Consider the following 6,649-nt stretch of genomic DNA (forward strand, 5'->3'; position numbering starts at 1 on the left):
GCAGACTTAGTTCCCAAGCTGGGCTGCCAATAGCAATGGCAACACAGGTGCAGACTCACAAAATCAGTCGACTGGAAGCCCTATCTTTAATTTCAAACTAGGGCTAAGCCTCACTACTTAGAACTAAATGGAGGAAGGTGAGGCTAGGTTGAAGGAGGAGGTTGAAAACTGTTTTAGAACGCATATTTTTTTAAAGTATAATTTTCCATTTGCAAATGCATACAGCAGTCAGAATTAGCCCAATGGGGTTTCCTGGCGGATGTTATAATTCTGTGTTGGCGGCGATGGACTCTAAAAACAACTAGTGCAAGAGAATTAAGACTAATGCAATGGCTTATCCTAGCCATGAGATGGCAGCAGAGGGTGGTAGGAGCTCACTGCCTACTACAGAGGAGAGTTCTGGAAGTAAAGAGGAGTCTGTGTTGGAAGGCTTCTTTCCTAGGAAGGAAGAAAGGAAGGAAAGGAAGGAAGAAAGTGACATAGCATGTCAGAGCAATTGAACACGAGAGGCTGGAAACTCACTAAAGCCAAGTAAGAAATCATAGAAAGTGTGGTTAGGTCAGCTGTGGGTTGCAGTCCTACTAGTTTAAATCAGGACACTAGAGGGGAAATACCTTGAAGAATAAATATATCAAAGCAGAAAGCATGCTAATGACCTATGAAAGACAGCAGAGGGGAAATCTAATGAAAGCTCAAGAGGCAAGGCATTGTGATGGGATAATTCTTTGAGAGGTTGTTGCTCTTTGGGAGCTGAGTCCCCGTGAAGTACCAAGCCCAGTGCTGGGAGGATGCTATAGGTCCAGTGGTCCACAATCCCTTTTTCAAAACTCTTGGAGCTAGATTTATTTTGGAATTCTAAATTTGTCAGATTTTAGAACAGTAATATGCTGTCTATGCCATATATTAGATAACACTCCCAGTGAGGTTTCAGGCAGCACCCATAATTAGAGTTCCAAAATTTAGCAAATAAAAATACAGGATGCCCAATTTGAATTTCAGCTAAACAGCAAAAATGTTTTAGCATAACTAAATGCCCCTTATAATTTTGGGACATGCTTATACAAAAACATTATTCATTATTTATCTGAAATGTAAATTTAACTGTGTCCTATGTTTTATCTGGCAACCCTACTATAATCAAACACAATACATTTTCAGCAGTGAAACCTGGGAATGCTTAGATGCAATGGGATAAATAAACACCATAAATTGCCTCCCATCAGTGCATATCAGGTTTTGCCGCCATATGAGAGGTTTGATAGGGAATTTATTTTTAAAAACTTTGGGTTTTCAGAACTTGGTGGGCTTGGTGATCATGATATCTCCCCTGCCAGGTGAGTATTGCTCACCTGCCAGGTGGGTTTTGGAATTTTGGACCTGTAATTGTCCAATAAATGTTTTTAAACTGAGAAATCCACAATGAGATATGTTCATACCTTCAGTGTATCCAGTTTTTAAGGGTCAAGGTCCCTTGTTTTTTTTCTTTCAAGACACAGGATGTGGTCAGGTACTGCAGATCCTGAAGGGTTGGGGTATGTGGAAGACAAAGTGAGGTATACTCAAGTAGTTTTTACATTTATAGGAAAGCTTGTCTGGAGGGTTTAATGACCTGCTGTGGGCTGCCCACTTCCTTTCAAATCTTCAGGATGAAATCAGAATGAAGGAGGTGGAGGAGACTTAATCCCTAGCTATACCAAAGAACACATTTTGAAAATGTATACTGTACATTGAACTCTCACTCTGGCTTGGTCTCTCATTTGTGGAGTGGGAATTGGGGCAAGCTTTTGTGTTTGGTCTTTATCTGTGTGATGGTGGTGTTGCCTATGCCTGTCTTCCTCACAGGACTGTTATGAAGATCAAATGCATCAGGGATGGGAAAGTGCTTTGAAACATTCTCAACACCAAATAGATGGAAGCAGGCATTTTCATGCATTTTTTTTTTTTGATCATAACAGGATAATGTGGGCTGCATGCTCAAAGATGTTTCTAATAAGGTAGTGTGGTAGGGTTAGGAGATTGGTCTCTGCAGTCAGACAGACTGACCTGGGGTTCACATTCCAGCCCCACCACTCCCTGGCTGGATTACCTTGGGCAAGTTACTTAACCTCTCCAGCCCTCAGTTTCCTCATCGGCAAAATGAGGATTACAATAGTAACTCATGTCAAGAGGTCATTATGAGGATTAAGAGAGTAAATTAAATGCCTGGCAACTAGGAAGCCAGTGTTATTATTTTTCATCATGGATTACTATAGGAATTAAACAAGAAAGCACTCAATAAATGTTAGTTCTTTTCATCGTTATGACTTCCGAGATGTAGAATTGTCACTTCTGGATATGTTGTCTTGAAGTGACTGTATATGTGATTTGACACACTCTATGTGCTATGGTTTGGACATGGTTTGTTTGTCCCCACTAAAACTAATTTTGAATTTGATCCCCAGTGTGGTGGTATTGGGAGGTAGGGCCTAGTGAAAGGTGTTTGGGTCATGAGGGTGTATCCCTCATGAATGGCTGTTCTTGCAGGAGTGAGTTCTCATTCCTGTAAGACTGTATTAGTTCTTGCAGGGATGGATTTGTTTCCTTGAGAGTGAGTTGTAATAAGGCCAGGATGCCCCTCAGGCTTTCCTTTCTTCACACCTGTCTGCTTTCACTTTGACCTTCTCTGCCGTGTTGTAACACAGCACAAATGTCCTCTCCAGAAACCAGGGCCATGCCCTTGAACTTCTCAGCCTGCAGAACTGTGAGCTAAATAAACCTCTATTCTTTATAAATAACCCAGTCTCAGATATTTTTTGTTAGCAACACAGAATGAACTAGAATACCCAGTTCCTGCCTAGACAGAGTTTGCATGCATCAGCACTGTTTCCATTATTTGTTCCTCTGAATGTTTTGAGGATATGTTCTGTCATGCCAATTACTGGCTTAGAATTCTGGAAAGGAGACTGATAGTGGTGGTAGTAGGCAGTAGGGATGGTGAGGTAGGGGAGGAATAACGTGTTGGAGAAATACATCCAATTGCAGTCAGTATGGTCCTCATTGTATAGTCAGATCCTATAAATAAGTCTAACAAATTTCAGAGTGAACAAACTGAATTGTTATACAAGACACATTTTAGAGAGTTGGAGACAACTTGGTAGATAAAAGAGAGAATTTTTCATTGAGAAGGATTGGCAAGTCAGGATTGCAGGAAGTATGGCTTTTTCAGGGCTGACTGACAAGTTGAGGTATCTCAGGGTATTTTTCAAAGCTGAGATGGAAGATTGCCTAAGTGTGGTTTTGATTCAAAGCAAAAAACTTACATTCAGAGGACGTGAACAGACACTTCTCAGTAGAAAACACACAAGTGGCCAATAAACATATGAAAAAAAATGCTCAACATCACTAATCATCAGAGAAATGCAAATCAAAGCCACAATGAAATACCATCTCATACCAGTCAGAATGGCGATTATTAAAAAGTCAAAAAGCAACAGATGTTGGTGAGGCTGTGGAGAGAAGGGAAGACATACACTGTTGGTGGGAATGCAAATTAGTTCAGCCACTGTGGAAAGCAGTTTGGAGATTTCTCAAAGAACACAAAATAAAGCTACCATTTGACCAAGAAATCCCACTACTGGGTGTATACCCAAAGGAAAATAATTCATTCTATCAAAAAGATACCTACACCTGCATATTAATTGCAGTGCTGTTCACAATAGCAAAGACATGGAATCAACCCAAGTGCCCATCAGCAGTGGATTGGATAAAGAAAATGTGATACATAGACACCATAAAATACTTTGCCATAAAGATGAATGAAATGTCCTTTGCAGCAACATGGATGGAGCTGGAGGTGATTCCTAAGCAAACTAATGCAGGAACAGAAAACCAAATACCACATGTTCTCACTTATAAGTGGGAGCTAAACATTGAATACACATTAATGTAAAGATGGGAACAACAGACACTGGGAATCACTAGATAGGGGAGAAATGGGGGCTTAGGCTGAAGGACCACCTGTTGGGTATTATGTTTACTGCCTGGGTGATAGGATCATTGAGACCCCTAGCCTCAGCACTGAGCAATTTACCCATGTAACAAACCTACACGTGTGCCCTTTAATAAAATTTGAAGCTGGGTGTGGTGGCTCATGTCTGTAATCCCAGCACTTTGGGAGGCTAAGGCGGGTGGATTACCTGAGGTCAGGAGTTCGAGAGCAGCATAGCCAACATAGTGAAACCCCGTCTCTACTAAAAATACAAAACATTAGCTGGGTGTGGTGGTGAGCGCCTGTAATCCCAGCTACTAGGGAGGCTGAGACAGGAGAATTGCTTGAACCCGGGAGGCAGAGGTTGCAGTGAGCCGAGATTGCACCATTGCGCTCCAGCCTGGGCAACAAGAGCAAAATTTCATCTCTAAATAAATAAATAAATAAAATTTGAAATAAAAAAGCAAAAAAACTTGCTCAAAATGGCTTTTACCAGGTGATTATTCAGGAACATGGCCTAAAGACACGAATGCATCTTGGCTCCTGTGTGCTTAATGTAACAAGGAACAGTGTGTCCTGTTCTTCCCTGCTCCTCCAACCATCCACCACACTCCTACACCCTTCTTGCCCTCACCACACATTCTGTCTTTCTCTGGTAGAGAAAGGAGGGATCCTCAATGCTTGGAGGGCTTTTAAGAAGTCATTTTCCATCTGTTTCCAGGTAAGACCACCCCAAATGTAGCCAGCTTAATTAAGCCAGCAACATTCACTGAGCACCTACTCTGTGCCAGGCCCCATGCCAAGTACTTGGGACACAGGCGTGACTTCAGTGGTCAGAATCTCGTTCCTGAAGGGAACACCTAACAGATAATAACAAAATCAGATTCCTGTTCTACCATGATAGGGTTCCCAGTGCCTGACAAAAGCTATGATGAAGTCAAGAGACTTTCTTGCTAATGACTGAAACAGGAAACTAAACTCACAAGAGAACATGGTTCATGTAGCTGAAGGGAGAATCAAATTAGCTGGAATCCCGAGAGAGTAATTATTTCTGTGGAGTATCAAGACCGTAGGGGCCCTGGTAGCTTGATTTTAAAGAGAGTTGTAATTATTCTAATCCATGTCCTTTCTCTTTCCTTCTAGGGACCAGCATGTGGTGGGCTTTTAATAATAATGACTTTCTGAGAAGTTGACTATGTGCCAGACATGCCTTTAATCCTTAATCCTCGTGATGACTCTATGAGGGTGGTATTGTTGCTGTTCTACCGCTGAAGAAACTGAGACACAGAGAGACTAAATGTTTTGTCTAGTAAGTGGTGAGAGCCAGGTTTTGAACCCAGGTCTATCTGAGTACACCACTAGTGCTCTAACTTGGGGTCATCAAACTATAGCCTCTGGGCTAAATCTAGCCCATTGCCTGCTTTTGTAAATGAAGTTTTATGGGAATACAGCCACATTCATTTGTTTATGTATTACCTGTGGTTGCTTTTATGCAGAGTTGAGTAATTACAACAGAGACCATAAGGTCAACAGTGTCTAAAATATTTGCTATGGGCCCTCTATAGAAAGAGTTCTGGGCCCTGCTGTAACCATAATACTGCACAGTCTCTGGTATGTAGGCATTGGAGTAAGACAGACGTGAGGTCCGACTCTGGCTTTGCCGTTTATTAATAGTATGCCTTTGGACAAGTTCTTTTATTTCTCTGTGCCTCCGTATCCTCCTCTGTAAAAGGAGAATAATAATACTGCTTATAGGGTAGCTATGAGGATTAAATGAGCTACTCTGCGTGAAAGGTTCTTAGCACAGTTCTGGTTGCCTGGCACATAGTGAACTCTTAAAAATGGTAGTTAAATTACTTGGAGTAGTAATGAGAACAGATAGAATGTGGCTGTGTGCCTGGCACATAGTGAATGTTCACTTAAATACCAAATACCTGTATTTGTCTGTTTCTTATTCTTGATGACATTTCTAGTACCTTGAGTTGTTGAAGAAAAAACTGAAGTTTAGGGCCGGAGGTAGAAGTATGAGGATTAGCAGGACAGGGCAGTGAACAGGGTGGTTTCGGCCTGGAGGGGGACTGACAGCAGGGGATTCACTCTAGTATAAGCCATTAAAAGCTTTAAGCCAGAACCATATATGACCACAATGAAGCGTGTATGTGTAGGGCCCGGGAAGACAGTCCCCAGTTCTGTGATGTTTTTCTTTTTTCTTTCTTTTTTTTTTTTTTTTTTTGATATCTTCAAAATCCTTCCCTTGTGTTGCACTTCAATGGACTCTGATTCCATTCTTTGATTAATGTGATGTTTTCTTAAAGATTGCAGTTTATGCTGACCTCCCCATTCTCCTAGTTCCTGCAGCAACTGTAGAAAACTTTGTTCTTAGTCGGGCTTGGTTGATACTTCTGATTAGATCCTCAACTCCTTTAGGGTAGCAACCATGGCTGTTCACATCTCCTAGGTTGAGGGAGAGGGAGGGTGTTGGTGCTATTAAACAAAGAAGGGATGTGGTTTTGTTTGTGGTGTGTGTGTGTGGTGTGTGTGTGTGTGTGCGTGCATGTGTGTTTCTGACTGGGAAGTACCTAAAATGAAAGGATAATAAATTTCAGAGGCAAGGTCTTTGGGAGATAAATGAAACACAACAATGTTTCAATGTCCTATTAAGCTAGGGAGAAAAAAAAAACT

General features: G+C 41.4%; 1 protein-coding gene across 1 annotated transcript in view; it reads right to left on the reverse strand.

Annotated features, from left to right (window-relative positions):
* Positions 1–6,649, reverse strand: part of TRPC5 (transient receptor potential cation channel subfamily C member 5) — a 322,611-nt gene that overhangs the window by 109,865 nt on the left and 206,097 nt on the right. The gene's annotated exons all lie outside the window — the stretch shown is intronic.

This window comes from Pongo pygmaeus, chromosome X, assembly GCF_028885625.2.
Source record: "Pongo pygmaeus isolate AG05252 chromosome X, NHGRI_mPonPyg2-v2.0_pri, whole genome shotgun sequence".
NCBI classification, from domain to species: Eukaryota; Metazoa; Chordata; class Mammalia; order Primates; family Hominidae; genus Pongo; species Pongo pygmaeus.